The sequence below is a fragment of the Ambystoma mexicanum genome, chromosome 1q (assembly GCF_040938575.1).
Source record: "Ambystoma mexicanum isolate Mex_15411 chromosome 1q, UKY_AmexF1_1, whole genome shotgun sequence".
In the NCBI taxonomy this organism is placed as follows: domain Eukaryota; kingdom Metazoa; phylum Chordata; class Amphibia; order Caudata; family Ambystomatidae; genus Ambystoma; species Ambystoma mexicanum.
In genome coordinates, this window is record NC_090922.1 from 42,547,216 (window position 1) to 42,567,035 (window position 19,820).

The 19,820-nt window shown below is 47.3% G+C and overlaps 1 protein-coding gene across 15 annotated transcripts in view; it reads right to left on the minus strand.

Moving 5' to 3' along the window:
* ZNF821 (zinc finger protein 821) overlaps positions 1–13,336 on the minus strand; it is a 363,282-nt gene extending 349,946 nt beyond the window's left edge. For 3 of the 15 annotated variants that reach the window (XM_069635486.1, XM_069635491.1, XM_069635479.1), the window contains exons 1-3: positions 12,309–12,558; positions 7,474–7,573; positions 7,059–7,150 (exon numbers count right to left, since the gene is read on the minus strand). The gene's annotated coding sequence lies outside the window, so the exon portion shown is untranslated. Of the gene's footprint in view, positions 1–7,058; positions 7,151–7,473; positions 7,574–12,308; positions 12,560–12,626; positions 12,733–13,313 lie in introns of those variants that run through there. The other 12 variants (XM_069635490.1, XM_069635477.1, XM_069635481.1 and 9 more) reach the window with 11 other exon arrangements.
* Between the last annotated feature and the right edge of the window lie 6,484 nt (positions 13,337–19,820).

Consider the following 19,820-nt stretch of genomic DNA (forward strand, 5'->3'; position numbering starts at 1 on the left):
TAAATATTACACCTTAGCAGGAAGGCCTTTGCTAATATGAGCCAGGCACTATCCTCCAGAAGGGTCTGAAGTCTTCACCCCCCACCCCCGGCCCCATAAGCATCGCTAATGTGCAATAAATTATGCACTACAACTGAACTAGTGCAGCGCTCATAGCAGTGGAAAAGTCCTGCAAAAAACTAAACCAAGCCATGGGTAAACTTTGCAGAGGCAAGGTTTCTCACACATGCACCACAGCCGGATACATTTAGATAACCTATTACGTAGAGGGTCGGCTGAACCTATCTGAGGAAGGCATGAACTATTTGTGTGGAACATTGTGGGGGCATTGGAGCAGCAACAGCATTAAAGCCAGAGAGGGGCAGCCAGTAGGAGCATTTATCTCCTACTTGGCGACGGTTTGAAAGCAATCAGCCTGCTCAGTACAACAGTCATTGCGTGGAACTGGGAAGCAGTCGCTCCACCCACGAAAAGGGGGCCTCTGTATGCTAAACAGCTAGGGCGTCTTATGGCAGAGGCCTTCAAACTGGGAGGCCCAAAGGATGCCAGGTGGTGGGGGGCTTTAAGGATTATGCTGACTTTTTTATAGAAAATAAAAGCATTTGTGGCGGGGGGAGGGGCAGAAATTATTTTACTAAAGGGGGGGGGGCTCAGCATAAAAAGGCTTGAAGACCACTGCCTTAAGGGAATAAAGTGACCTCCCACTTTCAAATAGCAAAGCAATTTACAGCACTCCTTTCACGCCCAGGTCAGAAAACTCCTGCTACCGCGCCAGCCCTCTTATACACAAGGCTGCTGAAAAATCCAGACAAGCAAGAAACTAGCTCAACATCATCTAACAAGAATGAACTGGTCCCATCATTAGAGAAAAAGAAAAACCATAAAAATCATTCACACCAGATCATCATAAATAATGATCAAAAATGATATCTTCGGGATCACTATCCCTAGAAAGCATTCAATAAAGTGAACAGGCAAACTATCTTGGATTAACTGCTAAGGTCAAGTGGTTGAGAAAAAAACAAACCGCATTGAAGCGGCAATAAAATCCCTCCGGTGTCCTCATCAACCTATATAGAGAATGTGACATAAGTAGAACTAAAACATGCAGTAATCCCCGAAACTTACATTTCTATATATTAAATCATGTAGAGAATACCCCAAAGTGTTGAACAAATTAAACGTAGATGGAGTAGAGTATGAGTCATGGGGGGAATTAGAACACAGTCCCCTGCGCATTAAGGCTGGCACAACTAGCCCTACTGTGAACCGAAAAGGCAATGGAAAACGAGGGTAAACAAGCCACCTATGTGCTCTTTAAAATAAATGGCGTAAAAAGCTCTGCCTCACGGGTATAGCATCCGTAACTTCCAGCAGTGAAAACATTACATTCAAAAGCATTACAATACAAAATGAGTCTTTGAATGCCAGACAGTTCACTTTTTGTGGGGGGCAGCTTTACAGAACCTCTTTAGGGGTGCTTTGACCTTGAACTTCTAAGAGTATCTGGCCTGTACACTTTCCACATTACACAAATCTCAACAATCTTCCCCAGCTTGAAAAGGGGGGAGGGTGCGTTGAGACTCTCGCTTAATGCAAATTCAGTTGCTGGACAATTAATGGATGCCACTTTTTTTTTTAGTTGGCTGGTGTTCAATGGCTTAAGTGAAAGCAATTATCAGGTTGGAGGCATGGTTAAGAGAAATAAATAGATGGGGGGCATCTGTCCACTGTTGGTTAAAGGAGTCTTTTTCTCTCCCTTCTTCAATAGCTGCAACCATTTTATGTGCGCAGAAGCACAACAGCAAATCTAAGCCCAAAGCACCCTGTGCCACCAGAAGGAGGAATGCAGGAATCAAAGAACTCATTCATCAGGGCGTTTCAACCATCCCCAGTCTGAGACTACACCTGGCTGTGTGTGCAGCACACCCCGTACCACACAGCGGCTCGAACAGTCTGCCACACAGTTCAAAACGTAGCCAGCCTTCATGCTAGCCAAACAAAACGTTGCCACTTGGCACCCTGCTTCAGAATTAAGCAATATTAAAAGATGCTGCGAAAGTCACACACGCTTTACACAAGCCACACATCAACAATCCCCACACAAGAGAAATCTATGCCAGCGGGTGTCTGTGCACTGGCATGCAGCTGTCTGGGCAACTTATTGAAAATTACAAGCATTGTGCTCTCTATATACACACAATAGACACATTCTCACAGGGGCTACGCAACACTGCAATGTTCTTAAGCAGACGACAGAGTAAAATCTTGAGTATTGCTGGGTCAGTGCAACTCTTTCCTTCACAGTAAAGCACTGGAATGATTTAGCTCGTACCCACTGAAGATGCGGTCATGTGTACGAGTTGTATATGCACCTTACCGACACATGACAACGTCGCACACAAGGGCACAGCAAGCACGTGGATAATGGACTACTTTAAAGCAACCAGGGATTTTGCAAAGGTTTGTTTAGTACATTAAACTTCTGCCGTTTAAGCCCACACGTGCACTGTCCCCTAGGGACCAGGGAGGATAAGTGCTCAGCCAAACTAGCAATCAAAACATATGTTAATATATAGTGGTGCCAGCAAGATAGCAATTAAGTTTTTGCCTTTTTTTAAATAAAAAAACATTCTTGAAAATGCGAAACGGACAGTATGTACTAATGGCTATGAACTATTGCACGCCGTCAACACACCCTACTCCCAGTATAGTCCCTGGGCTCCCCCACCTGCTCCCACCACAGTCTCTGGGCTACCCCCACCTCGTTCCTAGCACAGTTTGAGGGCCAGTGGTAGGTGGTGATTTTTTTAACACAAAAATGCCATTGCGGCCGAGAGCAGCGAGGGAGTCCGAACCAATCAATGGGGGTTCGTCAGGAGTTTTCCACCCATGCATTTTTTTTAAATAATGGGTTAAAATGTTGCTTTTTAGAGCATACTTTAAAATAAAAATAGGTAAAAAGCCAAACAGTCTGTAATTGGCGCTCAAGTGGGAAAGCATGATATTTTTGACTGGACATCTATGATAGATATCCAGCAAAATGAATACCATCCCTGTGCCCTGGGCTCCACAGCACCTCAGAAGGAGAGCTGATTTTGGCAGGTGGGTAGGAGGATTGTGCAACAAAGCCATTTTTAAAATGCCTTTGTTGTACAACCCTCCTTCGCCCCTATATCCCCCACTCGCCAATATCAGCTCAACGGACCAACACACACACACACACACACACCCCTCTATCATTCAAATGAGCACCAATCGCCATACTCTCACTCATAACACAAGCATACACATATTTAAATAAAAAATAAATAAACATAAACGTACCTTCTGTAGGGGGCCTCCGTGTGGGTGCTGAAATGCCCCGCTCCAGGTTGCTCTGTCCGCATGTGCAAGGAGGCGCAGGAGCTCCCCCTTGCACATACAGACATGGGTGCCCCAGCCAGCATTTCCAATGAGCTATGCAAGGCTGGCGAAGCAAACGCCCCCAGCGTTGCATGGCTCAGTGAGCATGTGTGGCTGGGGAACTGAACTGTCAAACGGTGTTTCCCTTTGACAGTTCAGCCAGCCCAGGAGCACTCCCTCAGCTGGAAAAAGCAGCTGAAGCAGTGCTTGTGTTTCACTGGGCTAGCTCCTCAGCTCCTCCATAATGGGTGAGGGGGCCATTGGGTGGACGCGCCAGCGCCCATTATGGATGAGCTGCCAGGCTCGGACTGGCCTATAGGGTAATAGGCTGATGCCCGTACCAAAAATGCAAAATGCTAGTGTAGGCCAGTCAAAATGAAATGAGCCACTTTATTGGCCAATGTGGGCCAGTTTGATGAGTTACTTCACTATGCAGCTAGTAGTTTTGACCATTGTTGCTGGATAAATATTCTTTAAATATCACAATTTCCTTACATTTTAACAACAAACACCCCCTTTGGTACTATTCAAACAGTCTGTGACTAAAGGAATGAATATCCATTTGCAACTGCGGGCCACTTTGTCATTGGTGGCTGAGACAGTTTTATGGTCCAGTCCAACCATGTGAGCCGCCCCTGCCCATTTCCTCCAATCTAAAAAAAAGAAGATAAATCTTTATTTTTTTTTTTAAAAAATTTAACATTTCATGCTGGGCTCTCCCGCGAAACTAAACCCCACCCGAACCTCCCCACCCCCCCAACCCCCAAACTCCCAAACCCGTGATGCGGCCCACAGTTTGAAGACCTTTGCTCCACAGGCAGTGGTTTTCAAACATTTTTGACCCCTCAAGCCCTCCATAAGAAAAAAGGTACCTGGCTTGGGCCCCTCTACACATGGACTCCAGAATGTTTATCTGGTGTAGAATGGTGCCAAATGGAGGTGTGGGTGCCAAACAACATTCTTTCAAAACCATTGCTTGCAATAACTCAAATTAATTAGAGGGCAAATATTTGTAAATGCAGCATTCAGAATTCTTTGCTACAGGGGATTTGACTAAAAGTACAACTTGATTACTTATCAATGCAGTCACTAGCAAGTTGGACTGTGGCATACTGGAGAACTAGTGTGAAGGGTGGGCCTGCCTTTCAGCAGCCAGCCATCACTATTGGGTTCCTTTTTTTCAATAGCCAACCACAGGTTTTCTTCCAGCTTTCACTAATATTTAGTCTTTAGGGCTGCAAGTGTTGAAAATCCAATCTTGAAAAGGTACGAGGTGCTGAAAGGTAACAGTACATTGACTGTGCATTTGGATAAAGTAGGAAACAGCATTTTGCCAAAATCCACCCAAGGACAATTTTTTGAATTGGCTCTCCAGCAGACGGTCACTTTGAAGTTCCATTAGTTCCTCCTGGAGGTGTATTGTGAGGTGGACGGGCCCCTACGTCTGCTAGGAAAGGCTGAACCACTCAGTCACTGATGCTACAATTGTCCTCTGGAAAGTACTTTTAAGAGCGGTTCTGAGATGGTTTCCCATTAGTCCAGCAAAACATGAAAAGAGGATACTCCGCCTCCTCGAGAGCATCTGCTAATAATGGAAATGCATCGGAATGCAGACATTAACCCTCCTCCTCCAAAGCTCCAACTTCTTCTTGAATGCTGACATTTTTGCGTTCATAGCCAATGATGTGGTTTCTTTTCCGTGTCTTGCAGGGAGAGGTTAAAAAAAAAATTGCTTTTCAAAGAGGTCGCCATAATAAGCTAACAGTACAAGCCAGCGTGAATCTTCTTTCGTCTGGTCTAAACCCAGGAGAAAGCATCTCACTTTGTTCCCGAGTTCCTAAACACAATTTAAAACCTTTCCCCCTAGAGAGCAACCTGACCTCTATGTGAAACAAAGCATCATGTTCAGCTCCCATTTCTGCACATAATGTGGCAAACAGACGGGCTCTTGTGCGATGCATCTTAATAAAAAGCACAATCTTTACAACAGAAGTCAGCACCTCTGAGAGTCCATTCTCCATATTGCGCACAGGCAAAGCTTCCCGGGGGAATCACGTAGTGCGTCCACAATATATACAGAGATACTACCAACACTTTGCTTTTAACCCAGTTCTAGCACCAGACATTGAAGGAGCACCATCCAAGCAAATACCAACACAAGTCGGTGGTAACTTAGGAAGTAGTTAATGCCAATGACTATAGATGCAGTTGCTCTGCCCTGAATTGGTTCACAAAATATTTCTCCAATATTTCAAGCATGATATCAATTCTGTACTGATCGAAAAGGACAGGTCAGTAATGCGGCGGAAAATTGTGCCGTCAGCATTTCTCTGCTGAACAGTCACTAAGCATTACCTGGTTGACAGCGAGAATTGTTGGCAGAATTACTCTCAGCATCTGTAAAGGGCTTTTGTCCCCCCAGATAATGTGGTAAGAAGCTTCCAAAGCATTTGCAGGTACTGAGGCCACATTTTAACAGTGTCTTGTTGCTTGTGTATGCCTTGCAGCTGCCGTACAAACAAATCCCTGGTCTGTTTTGATAATGTTTTGTTTCCAAATGCCGCCTAATAGTGCTGGCTTCAGGCTTGCTAATGTAGCGCCACAAACCACACACTGCAGCTTAACAGCAACTGCGATCCAAGTGAACCCAAAATGCAAAAAAAAAAATAAAACAATAAATAAAAAGACATATTTCCGTGTTTTTGCATTTCTCGTGTCCGTTTTCACCTTTCCTTATGCTTTTCATTTGAGATTGCTACCATCTTTGGGCACTAGGAAACTATCCAGTTCTGTGTTATTCCTGCATTTTAAAGCCCGAACACAAAAAAAGACTGATTTTTTTTCCGGCCGTTTTTGTATGAAATTACATATTGCCCTGCATCTTCCCCAACCGCTCATTAACTCGTCAATCAGGGGGGGTGACCCCCCTGAACACCCAATTTCCCCAACACACGCATCCTACCCACATGCGCACACACATACAGTCCAAAACTCACCTATTCCTCCTGTGACGACCCTGCTGGGGCACACAGCACCGGTCAGCCCCTGCGCGCACTTGTGTGCAACAGGGGCTTGACAAGTATGATAGTTGCCTGCTCTGTGCGGTCACAGAGCAGTCGTTCTAAATCGAACCCCCCAAATCGGTACAGTGAAAAAGATATTTTCACTTAGTACCAACGATCCATCTAAAAAAGGAGTCCAACTCTGAAAACATTGCAAACCCCCACGTTAATTTATGTTACGTTATTTTTTTAAAACCATTTCAAGTTTTCAAATTATAAAAATGCTTTAAACGATTTAAATTGACAAACACCACATAAGAATTAAAACAAACCACGTGTAAAGGCTGCGGGGAGGAAGGGTGGGGAAGTCCCCAAACGAAACCATGTGAACAGCTTGAGGGGAAAAAAACTCAGCAAAAATGTGTCAGAAATGCTGCTTGGATTAAAAAAACACCACATTAATACAAGTCTCAGAAGACTCCCTGTTCAGATTGTGAAGTTCTAGCTCAAATGTTTTGTTGAAGTGTGGGGTCCTGGACTAGGCCACAGATTGGCAGCGAAAACCACATCTGGATGCACATTGCACAGGGCTGATATAAACCTTCAGCACTTCTACTCAACTAATATTACATAGGGTAAAGAAATCCTTACTTGCCTGCGTGACTGGGTCAAGTGCTTCACTGGATTTTTCTTGCTGGGACACAGGTGGTTAGGTTGACACACTGACGCTTGGAGCGATGCTGCTGCAATGAAAACAGTTAGTCAAGGATACATGGGTCTACCTGCGACTTCAAAAATGAGCAGGGGTTAAAACCAGCTCTTGGGCGTTAGGCATCAGCTAGTAAGCAGGACGCAGCGCTGGGAAACCAGGAGAGAGTACACACTGCACTGTACATGCAACTCCCACATGAGACAAACTTTCAATATGGTCCCAAACTGGACATGAGAAAGGAACAGCCTAAAATATAGGTTTGAAATCCCTGATTGTGACTCCTACTTTACCTTTAAAATTACCCCACCATCACCCACAGCAAAATACAGTCGTTTTTTAAAAAGGCATTCTTACCGTCGGCAAGTCCTAATACAGATGTCAGGATTTTTTTATGGTGCCATTGCTGCTGGGGACTTGGCTGTCCAAGATGGGATGATTGAGCCAATTTGTGTTCCTGCAATCGAAAAAGTACAATAAAAAAACATTATAGACTTACCAGATTGACAGTACCAATATTTGCGCACTACACTCTGCCAGTCAGCACACATGCTCCCCCGCACACAAAAGGGACCTAGGGTGCAGGGTCCAACTGGGAAATCTCCAAGGTTCTTATTGGCCAGTCCACCCCAGCTGGCAGAGAGAGCAGTCGGGGCACACACCTAAAAACGTGACTCATACTCAGTCACAGAGACAAAAAAATAATCGAGCGAGAGAAAGAGCATCAGCTTGTTATATTTTACCCTTAACAGTTGAGAAATCCAGCCCGCTGGCATTCAAATCATGAATTTACATATCTTACATAGAATACGACACAGTAGTTCTTAAGTCACCGAGCTAACTTTCGGAAAAACATTGAGTAATAGCCATGTAGCTTATACTGCAGTTACCGCTGACGTAGCAGCAGACTGCCGCGGCTGCCATGCCAGACACGAGGGCCCCTAGCTCCTCTGCAACATATGGTGCCACATGCAGGCGAAGGCCTGGCACCCACAGCAGGATGATATACATGAAATCCACTTTAAAATCACTTCTATGGCAATGGTGCACTTAAGGTACTGTTGATAATGCAGTGATTTTAGTACATTAAGGTATGCATGGACTTGCTTTACAGTAGATGGCTCCCGGGTAGATCAGCAGGTTGACAGACCATTGCTGAGACTGTGTTTAAGGTTGAATTGAAACAAAACAATGAAAACAAAAAAAATATATGCAAAACGTGTTAATCGAATGACTTTTGCAATTACTCATAAAAAAAGGAAGTGCTATAAAATGTGTTTAGCCAAGGGATGGGTTGGGGTAATTCTGCCTCCGTTTGGCACCCATGAACCCAGTTTAATTTCCTAATTTATTTGTAAAAACATAACATCTTTATAAATAATAACCTGTTACAAAACACAAAGCAAGAGGCACACAAATTAAAGAGAGTAGTGGTGTGGTGCTCAGGGAAAAAAAAAACATCTCGAAGAAAACTAGTGAACGCAGGTTTCAGCAGCGTTTTTGAGTTTGGAAATTACTTTTTTCCTTTGAATGTGTAAAACACACATTTGAACAATAATGTGTTCAGCATGTAGAATGCCTGCTTTCAACAGTGACCACCCCCCTCCCCGCCACAGTGATCTTCATGGCCTATTGATTTCCGTGGTGTCCCTTTCAGGACAGAAAAAACAAACAGGATGAGCAAATAGAGCCAGGAAATGCAAGCGTGACGGCTGGGGAAAGGAGCCCTGCTTAAATTTGGTCACCGAGCCCCCAGCTTCCCTCTGCAAAGCTGGGGTCTTGGTAAAGCCTGGTCATGGCTGAGGCAGGTCGGGTCCCCGAGATCCAGCCAGACATCTGATGCCGGATCTCAGACCCGGCCAGCGCCGTCCCATGGACCAGAAGAGGCAGAGGGACAGCCAAAGCAGGGGGACCGGTGTTGTATTATCTGGCTCCCCCACGGCAGATTGCTGAGGGGCCCAGCAATCTGCTGTGGGGGAGCTGGATATCATACAACACTGGCGATGTGTACTTCCGTCGCCGCTCGCCTCTTCTTCCCCCATGGCCAAGCAAGATGGGGCACAGAGGGAGAGGGGCACAGGGGGAACCAGCATTGCCCCCCTGCTCACCTTTCCCCACAGGTTAGTGTGCGTGGGTCCAAAGGGGGAGAGGGAAGTAGAGGGACCGACAAAGGCCTGAAACGCTTGCTTCCTGGCACTCCCTCCAACTGTGGTGTGGCGGTCTGAGCCAAGAAGCGGCATCCCTCACCGGGCAATAAGACGCGGGCGGTACCAGCAGGAAGCAACAACGCAGCGTGAACACGCGATCCAAAGGCAGGAAAGCGCATGTCCAGGCTGCATTTATTTCCCGCGCCCCCATCACGTTGCACTGACTGAGCATGTATTTTCTCTTTTCTCGCCGTCCTGGATCACACGCCCCACAGATTGAAGCCCTCTGCCTACAGTATGGCTAGTTTTTAGGGCTAAATACTCATTTTTATCTTACTGGCAAGACTACATAGGAGTTTGCATTTTCACTGTATACTAGCAAAGCAACATGCAGGCACCGAGTCAGTGAGACAACGCAGGAAAATCAGGGAAGTTGCAGGGAAATAAAGGAAGTCGGTCCTATACAGAGAGAAAGAAATATGGGGGGGGGGGGTCAAAAAAGACATCTTGTGGTACAGACGCTGGCCGGTACAGCTCAATGCACTGCCGGGCAGCACTAAGCGGTAAAGTCAGGAACATCTCCCTGCAATGTTCAGAATCCCTCACCTCGTAAAAGGCAGTAAAGTTACAGAAATCATACCAAGGGAACTGCATGCCGTCGTAGTGAGCTCATTGCGGTTTTAACAGTGAAAGCTGTGCTGCGCAGATAACGGCAGCACTGGTCATTGGGCCGGCTCTCGTCAGATCAGTGATCCGGCACCAGATTTGTAGCCGGATCACGGGATCTGGCCAGAGTCAGCTGCTGCAAACCCCAAACCCTTGCACTGCGCTGGGTTACTTTGGAAAAAAAAGAAAGCGCGCGCGGCTGCACGGAGTAGGGGGGCGGAGAAGCTTATTGCCGCCATGAGCGCTCTGATGGCTCCGCCCCCTACATGTACACAGCAGGACTTGATACAGCTCATAGCTGCAGGAAAAGCAAACTAACTTCCTTGGGTGACCCCGTTCAGGGTGCACAGGGTCACCAGAGGAATTTACAGTCCACAGCCACGACCAAGTTTATTTATGCAATGTTTGTTGGATACTTGTATCCGAGAAACATTGCATTAAAAAAAATATACAGGTATCTGACAAACATTGCATGAATAAATAAATACCCCTATTATCATTGAAACTATCCCACACGATGCAGCCACCTAACTGATTTCAGAGGGGAGCTGCAGGAGCTGTGCTGGGTGTGGTTCAAGTAAAAGAAAACGTGCTTATGGCGAACAGAAAACAGCAGGTTTTAACAATGAAGTTCCAGGACAATCCCTCGGTTTAAACCAGGATTTCCCCACATACTATCTGCTCTTTCACCATTAGCTAGAGTCAGTGCTTTAAGTGGGCCGGGGCCTGGTCCCAGCAGTCTCCAAAAAATGGGGCTGGGCCAGGGCCCTGCCGGGGCCCCCCGGTCCCACCGCAACAAGATTGGCGGGACACATTATCCCGCTGCGGCCGCAACCGCAGCTGCGACGGGAGATGTGCCCGTCATGAAGTCATTCAAGCTGACAGAAATGGAAGCCAGCCACAACGACGCTGTGACTGGCTGCCACTTACGTCAGTCAAGGGAACTGCCTCTGGTGACCCCTTGCGCGAGGGGTCACCAGAGGCAGTTACTGTCCCTTTGTTTCCCCAGGTCGCTGAAGCGTCTTTAACCCTCGGCAAACCTGGGGATTCCTTCAAATATTTCGAGGTTTATAAAAGATGGCTTGAAAATTCAAGCCATCTTTTATAAACCCCAAAATGTTTAAAAAGATGAGCTGAAAACTATGCAAAGCTAAGGTAAGCACTCAAATATATATAAATGTTATATATTTGTGTGCATACCATACTATGGTTTGTGTACTTTGCAAGCCATCCTTTATAAACAGATATTTATAAAAGATGGCTTGCAAAGTACACAAACGATAGTAAGGTACGCACACAAATATATAACATTTATATACATTTGTGTGCATACCTTACGGTTTGCGTACTTGTTTAGGCCACGCCCCTCCCACAAGTCACGCCCCCCAAATGAGGGCCGGCCCCCCCTTCGATTTCTTACCCCACTTAAAGCCCTGGCTAGAGTAATTGCTCTTCTTAACGATTCTTTCAGTCTGCTTAAAATACTCCTCTGCATGAGCTCAGATCACAGTGTAGATTAACGTTGCTGTTGGTAGTTTAGGTGCACAGGTGGCTGGTACGGTTTGCTCCTGTGTACATGTGCGGTCGGACTGGCCATTAAATGGTCTCGGGCACGAATGAAAAAGTGGCCCATAGTTGTAAATGGCAATTCATTCCTTTACTGACCCTGTTTGAATAATACCCAAGGGGGAGGGTTTTTTTTATAACATGGGATACAAATTGTGCATTTTAAAGAATATTTACTTCGCAACACTGGTCAAAACTATTATTCACATAGTGAAGTAACATCACCAGTGCCATTGAAGTGGTTTAAAGTGGAATTGATATATAGTTTGGAAAAGAAGCAACATGAAATTAATTGCGCCGTTTTAAACTATTATTTTGGACGTTTCCTTTGATCGAGGTCAACTGCCAGCTCTGCTCCCCCCAAACCCCGCCTCTTTAGGTACCGCCCCCTTCAACTCCGCCCGCACCCCGACCCTTGTGGGACCCCCCACCAAATTGTTTCCAATCCATTTCCACCCCTGGATAAGGGTGAAGATGGCGTACAACCCGACTTGCTGCTGGCAGACGAATCTGCCTTGAAATACCCTCGGTGTGTGCGGCACGGCCATAAACCACTTCTGTGGGGGTGGGTGGAGCAGAGGATGGGGATACCAGCCAAGAAGACACACAAAGATCCGCTGCTGGTGCAACTAAAATCAAAATAGGAAAAACAAACGCATCGTTTTTTTGTTCTCCCCTGTTCCTCTCCCTTGCCTTGTCGCGCTCTGAACCACCTGTGTATGGGCTTGATATGAATATAAATATCGTCATTAAATATACCAGGCGCTTCTACGAGATAAGCGCATTATAAATTCGCAAAAAAAAAAGAAATACCTGCCAGTGCACTGCATGCAACGCTCCTTCCTCCACAATCCTCTTCCAAAGCATGTAGACTTCCCAGGTGAAAACGTCAGGATGACGTAACAGAAACACGTCGTTGCACCATAAAGGCATTTCAGAAAGTATCGGCAAACTTTTAAAAAAACACGCAATGCTATCGGGTCTCGTAGGGACTTTAAAAGTGTGATTGATAATGAAAGCAATACAAGGCCTCTGTTTAGACTTCTCTGCAACACATAAAAAAAGGGGTAAATAAACAATCCCCCCCCCCATGCAGGAGAAATAAATAACTGTTACGGCGGAAATTCGTACCCAAATGTGTCTGTCTGCATAAGACACATATCCCCATCTGCTGCACATACCAAATCCTCCAACCTCCAGCGGGGAGGATAACCAACTGTACGCTGGTACAGTGGAAATCCCATTGGGAAGGGAGGAAGGAACGCACTGTGCCCAGCCCCACTCCATAAAACGCATCTCCCCGGGCAAATCGCAGATCTGCACGAGAAAACCCCAAAACGAACTGAATCCACCTGTACTTTAAATAAATCTCAACCGATGCACATTACAAACCCCAAAATACACAGAAATAACCCCTCCGCAATATCACCTCACCTCTTTGATGCACATTACATATCCTCGGAATACACTCAAATAACGGGAAAAAAATGAATTCGCCTGTACTTTAAGTACTAGGATGCTATCTTTCCCGAAATCCGGTATCTGATAGTTAATGATCTTCTTAAAGAGAGGAAATAGGATTCTGCTCCAAATCTCAGGATTTATTTTCATAACAGCATAACAAAGTACATCGGGGCCCAACCGTTCTTACAACTGTTAATCTAATCAGGTCAGACTGTGAAAAGGTACACTCCCAGTGTGCACTCCAATCACATATACATTCTGGGATATTTAAGGCTTTACCTAGAGTGTTAGTGACAAAATCAGTCCATGCTTTTCCTGACGCACTACCCGCTATATGTGCCTGACCAGTCTTACCAGTAACCAACTTCCAAAACAGGCAGGAGTTGGTGCCACAACCATCGATGAAATTCTGCCAGTTGGAAATACGAAGAGATGATTTCCATTGGCGAAGCCACCCCTGATAACGGGATCTGCCGTAACCAATGGAAAGTGACGTTTCTTAGGGGCTGATGTTAGCTCTCAAGATGTTTTTCATCTCATGATGCAGCAGTTTCTTCCTTTCCTTAACCTTGTAATCTAATTTCTACTTATACTTGCTCGGGTGAAGATTAATTGTTTTTGAGCATGCTCCATGCTGCCCCCTGCTTTTAGGGAAAGTTTGAGACACAATCTCACTAACCAGATTTTCAAACCAGAAAGAACATCTCAAGACTCCTGAGGTCGCCCGATAGTCCGCTGGTTCCAATTCCAGAGCCTGTAAATCCGCATCAGTGGGCCTCTAGAGCTAACAAAAGTTTGCTTTGACATAATGAATGGGTCTCCATATGATGCGATTACCAGCAATATTCACGATAAGTCCCTGTAGTGTCCCTTGGCGCTCAGCAGGCCTGCGATGTCGCAGGAATAAAAGGGCAGACACGGAGCTCTGTAATGAACGTCCTCTTTATTTCCCTTCTTCCTCGAACTCCCCGATCCCGCCCCCCTGCGGCGTCACTTCCCTTCTCTTCCCACCGCCCGCCCCCAACGTCACGGAGACGTCAACGTGACATCTCCCCAGATTCAGAGAAGACATGGCCGAAGAATTTCAGTGTGGATTTTCGAAAGTCGCACTTGTCTCTGTTCAGGGTGAGGTTGGCATCATGAAGGGCCTTACATACTCTCATCAGGGTTTCATCGTGCTTGTTGGCATCGTTCCCGAACACCAATATGTCGTCCGAGTAATTGAGGCAGTTGGGAATGTGCTTTATGATGTTATTCACTTCAGCCTGGAATGTCTCTGCTGCCGAAGATTCCCCAAAACTTAACCTTTTGTACCGAAAGAGACCAACGTGTGTGACGAAGGTCGTGATGTTTCTGCTTTCAGGATGAAGAACTAGCTGGTGGTATCCCTTTTACAAGTCAAGCTTTGAGAAGACTTTGGCTCCGTTTAGTAGGTGTATCATGTCGGCTATGCGTGGTGCAGAGTGCCTCTCTCTTTTGATGGCCTGATTCGGGTGTCGCATGTCAACACAAAGCCTGATTGCCTCGGAGCCCTTTTTGGGGACCGGAACGATCGGGGACACCCACGTGGTGGGGCCGGTGGCCTTCTCGATGATGTCTTGTTCTAACAATTTTTGAAGCTCATCTTCAACCTTCTTTTGGATGTTTACCGGAATCCCGCGGTATGGCTGGGCTACTGGCCGGATCGAATTGTCCACGTGGAGTTTTATTTGTCTGTTCCGAAGTTTTCCGATGCCTCTGAAGATTTTGGGGTACAAATTGTTTATCATGTCCACTGGATCTATGTATTTGTGGACCATGATGTTGTATAAGATGTGTATCAGTCCCATGTCAGCAGCCGCTTTGAAGCTGAGGACACACCCACTGTCCGTTTCCGTGGCCAGAACATGAATGGGTATCTTCATTTCATGCCCTTTGTAGCGGCACAAGCCGCTGAATTGTCCCAGACACTTGAGCAGTGTTTTGGCTCCGTATGCATATATGTCCACCATCGCCGGGATCAGCTGCGGTTTTTGTATTAGGTCAGTTTAGACTTTTTCGCTCACCACGTTGACCATGGCTCCTGTGTCAATGAGAAATTCCGTCAGCCTTTCCTGTAGCTTGATTATTAATGTGGGGATGTGTGCTGTCGCAGTGGGGTTGCTCAGAGCATACACGTAGGCCTTCCTTTTTTGGTCGCTTCCGGATGAGCTAGGGTCGGAGTCTGTGGGGGATTGTTCCACCAGGTATCGTACATGGCGTCGGGACCTGCGCTCTGGTTTTGCACGCATTATGAACCTCCTTCTGTCCTTCCTCCTCTGCCGATCTTCTCCCGACTCGCGCTCTCGCTGATCACCTATGGGCTGGTTCGGGGTGGTTGACGTGTTGGGGGTGGGATTGTTGCTGGATGTTCCCCCATGTCGGCTTTTCGGGCGAGCCGTGCTGTCCCTGGGTCGGTCTCTTCCCCGGTCACGGAATAACCGGCATACGGCTTTGAAGTGTCCTTCTTCACCGCAGGATGTGCATCGTTGTCCTATCGCAGGGCAGGTCCCTTCATGTGGTTATTCAAACCCACACTTATAGCAGAAGAGCTCCTCTGATCTTTTCTCTAGTTGTAGTTTGTTCACGCTTTCCCCGGCATTTGTGCTTCCAAAGCTCTCTACCTGGGAGTCTATGGCTCTCTCGACTCTGGCCAGTGCTAGGATTTCCTCCAGCGTGCGCGATTTTTGCAACAGCTTCCGGCGGAAGGCCTGGGATTCGCATCCGGAGATGACTTGTGATCTTAAGGCCTCCGTATTTGAATAGTTCGCAAAGTCACAATGTTTCAATTTGGTGCGCAAACGCATCACATATGCGTCCATGGTTTCTCCTTTGGCCTGCTTGGTGCTATGGAATAGATGTCTTTCGTAATCCACATTAGTGTGTGGTGCGAAGTACGCAGCAAGCGCCTCTTTAAGGTCTTGAATTGAGTCAATTGAGTCTTGGGGCATTTCATCAATTATGTCTCGGGTGGCAGATCCTACAGCTAGTTTGAGTAGGCATACCTGTCTTGCGTCGGCAATAGGTCCTGTAGCCCCCATGTATAGGTCAAAGTCTCTGATCCATTTGGTCCATCTCGGACCCATGTTGCTGGTGTCCGTCACGTCAAACGCCCCGGGCATCTGGGCGGCCAGCGTGTCCGGCAGCTGGTAGGGTACGAGGTCCATCGCTGGCACCCCTGGAACCGGCTGTGCATTTGCCTGCGGTTGTCCTCCTTGTCCACCATCTTGGCCTGACATGGCGCTGAGGGTGTTGCATGCTGATAGCGTTTCCTTGCGGGTCTCTGGTGGCGGTTGTTCGCCTCCTCCTTGGTTAATCTCTTCACTGGTCCGTGAGGGATGGCCGCCAATTTGGCACGAGCACCATCCGTTGGTCTTGCCCCTCCCCGGGCTCTAGTGCCCCCTTGCTGTTGGGGTCTTGGTGGGCCCGTCGGCCTGGGCTGCTGAACTGTGATGTTCCCTGGCCCTGCAGGGTGCACGCACTGGGTGCCTCCCCCGCCATGTCCCTTGTTGTGGGATGCGAGGGCCTCTGAGGCACGCAGGCGATGTAGGCCACAGCTGCGTGTTCAGCGCATGTGCGCTCGTGCTGCCGGCGCCTGTATCTGCAGCCGGGAAAGCACGTGTTCTGTGGGCTCACCCGTTGGTTGTCCTGCAAGGTCTTCTCACTCCCCACGTGTTTTCACCGCCGCGGCCCGAGCCGCGTATTGGTCCAGCGTTGTTTGGGCCTTTTCGCGCTGCGCGCGTTCTCGCTCATGGGGTCCGTGGGCGGGCTACAGCAGCTTCATTGGGTGCTGTCGTGCCACCGATCCCACCTTCGTCGCCAGTGTAGTGTCCCTTGGCGCGCAGCAGGCCTGCGATGTCGCAGGAATAAAAGGGCAGACACGGAGCTCTGTAATGAACGTCCTCTTTATTTCCCTTCTTCCTCGAACTCCCCGATCCCGCCCCCGCGGCTTCACTTCCCTTCTCTTCCCGCCGCCCGCCCCCAACGTCACGGAGACGTCAACGTGACAGTCCCTAGCCCCCAAAAGGAGATTGAAACAGGTCAGCACAAAGGGCAGATGATCACTCTCAGTGCAAGGTATGACAATCATGGACGTGATACTATTGAAACTGTGAGTGGACCAAAAACAGTAATCAATGGTAGAACAACTGGAGGGTCCCAATCTGGTATAAGCACCAGGAATTTCACCACATTTTCTACCATTAACCATGGATAGTTGCATGCAGCCCCTGAACAAATAGAAGCCATCTGTGACCCTTTAAGTTGAATGTATCTTGTTTACGATTAGCATGAGGTATCCCCCATATGATTTCCAATTCGTTAGGCTCCCACATGGGGGCTTTCGCATTAGAATCACCCGTTTTTATCCCATAAGCTTTGCGAGTTATAAAAGGTTCAGACATGTAGGAGCAAAGACAGAAATAAACCTTGAATCAAGTCAGCAATGAATCAACAGTAAGATAATCGTAATTCTACCTTGTCTACGGCAATCCTATGAAGAAAGTAAGGATCTACCAGACACCCCCTCACCCGGCCCGTTAAAACAGATAGGGAGAGAAGGTGCCAGGGAAACCCTCGGGAGGGAAAAAACCCTGTGCAGCTAGGGAGCTATGTGGTACCAGTCTGTTGTCGTTGCCAGAAAGCGCTGGATAAGGAGACGCTGGAGAGGGCGATTCCTGTTTTCTGGGCTTCGAAGGCAGGCTGCCGGTATAAATGAGTTGTGTTAAAGAAGGTTTAAGAGCAGACAGTGCTAAAGAAAAGAGAGATGTGCTAAACAATAGTACCTGAGATTCTGACTTGTAGGTCTTTTAAATGGACTGAGAATTGCAGAAGCCGTGGGAGCTTCCAACTCTAAGGGAAAGGATCGGGACTTTTCGGAATGAAAGAGGTTTGTGCTGCGGAGAAAATATATGAATTATGAGAGGAAGAGAATACCTAACTGAATCGGATAGCGTGGAAACCGCACCTACCGAGGGACAAACGTCACTGAAGATAAGCTCCGTTTGGGTCTGCCTGCACTGAACTGCAAGCGTAGCTGGGAGTTGTAGTCCTGGGTTGGCGGAGAACACGTTTCTAAAGAATTGAGCACAAGTGGGAGTGTGAGTGAGCAGGATGACAATCTAAATAGAATTAAGAGGGGAGGTCCAGGACTTACTGCGAGGAAAGAGGATTGTGGGTTTCGCGATGATTAGGAACCGACCGATTCCTGGGTTTCGGTTCGTAGATGGCGGAACCGCTGCTGATAAAGGGCAGAACAGAGGTAAGTTTAGAGGGAAAGCAGAAAGGAAAGTTGAATAATCTTTAACTGATCACTATGGAGAAACTCACGAAGCGTGGCTGGTGAAAATCGTAGCAACGCACCTCAGTGCCTGTTCAGGTTCTGGAAGTACTGTTCCCTGTTTACGGGGAGGAGTCGAGTTCCGTCTTGGCAACTGAAAGGCTGAACCGGTCCTCAAAGTCCACGCCGCCATCTTGGTAGGATGTGTACCGATTGAATGTACTCCACGCCAACGGTGCCAGAGTGACCAGTTCCGTCTAGTCCCCATGACACCCGTGACCAGAATCGACATATCAGGGTCAGACCTGTCGAGATGTGCCCAGACTTCCTCACGCACCCCTTACACTCCGAAATAATGAAAGGACGCGGAGTCTTCACTAACACATCTTTATTCTTAACGTTGCCTTCCAGAACTGCCCAACCCCACGTCATCTCCTGTCCCTCCCCTTCCTGCGGCCCCGTGTTCCTCTCCACGTGACCAGGGAGTTATGTGACGACATCACACCCCCCCCCGATACTAAACATTAGGTTCGTTATTAGGGCATCTCTTCAATGAGACGAGGTGGTCTTCTTCGAGTCCTCTGAGGTCTCCAATTGTTTCTTTCATTCGATTCCTGAGGTAGACAACAGGGCTCATCAGTGTCGGAATCCTCCTGATCTCCTTCATAAGGTGCATCCCGCACCAACACGTCTCTTGGCATGTGATGTTCACTAGGGGTATGATCCCTGGCATTCTTCTGAAGTGGGAACTGTTTCTTGTTACTACGCGCGTAGTTCCTTCAGCTGTGATGAGAGAGCCTTTCCTATGCGTGATGGTGAGGGGTTCTTCATTGAACGCTGCCATGTTTTTGCGATTTGGTGGCTGTCTCGCAACGACAATGTCTCCTGGTTCCAAGATATTCTCTTCAGCCCTTCTTTTCTTATCCGCTGTGTCTTTCATGTTTGCTTTCTGGGATGCGTCTTGTTGTCTCATTTCAGCATCACCTTTGTACCTCTCTTCTTCTAGTTCTATGTGGGGTATTCTGGTTCGCACATTTCTTCCAAACATGACTTCTGATGGTGATTTGCCAGTGGTGCTGTGTGGGGTATTTCGATAGTCTCTCATTAGCTTACACAGTAATTTCTCCACTGGTTCTCCCGTCAGGCGAGCTATCTGTGTGGTGCGTTTGACACTCCCCATGAAACGCTCAACTGTACCATTCGCTTGAGGCCATAGCGGTGTTACTTTTCTGTGATGGAAACCCATATATTCCGCGAAGGTTTTGAAATCTTGTCCGGTAAATGGAGGTCCATTATCTGATTTCACTACTTTTGGAATTCCGTATGTGGCAAACATCCTATCCAATGCCGGGATGGTGTGATATGCCGCTGTTGACGGTACAATTTGTACGTCTGGGAATCTTGAATATTCATCGATTGCTACAAGGACATATTCTCCCCCTTCCAAAGGACCATAGTAATCTCCCGCAATCTCTTCCCAGGTTCCGTTAGGCAATTCAGTCATTCTGAGCGGTTCAGGTCTAGTTTGAGGGTTAAGAACCACACACGTGGGACAACTTTTGAGC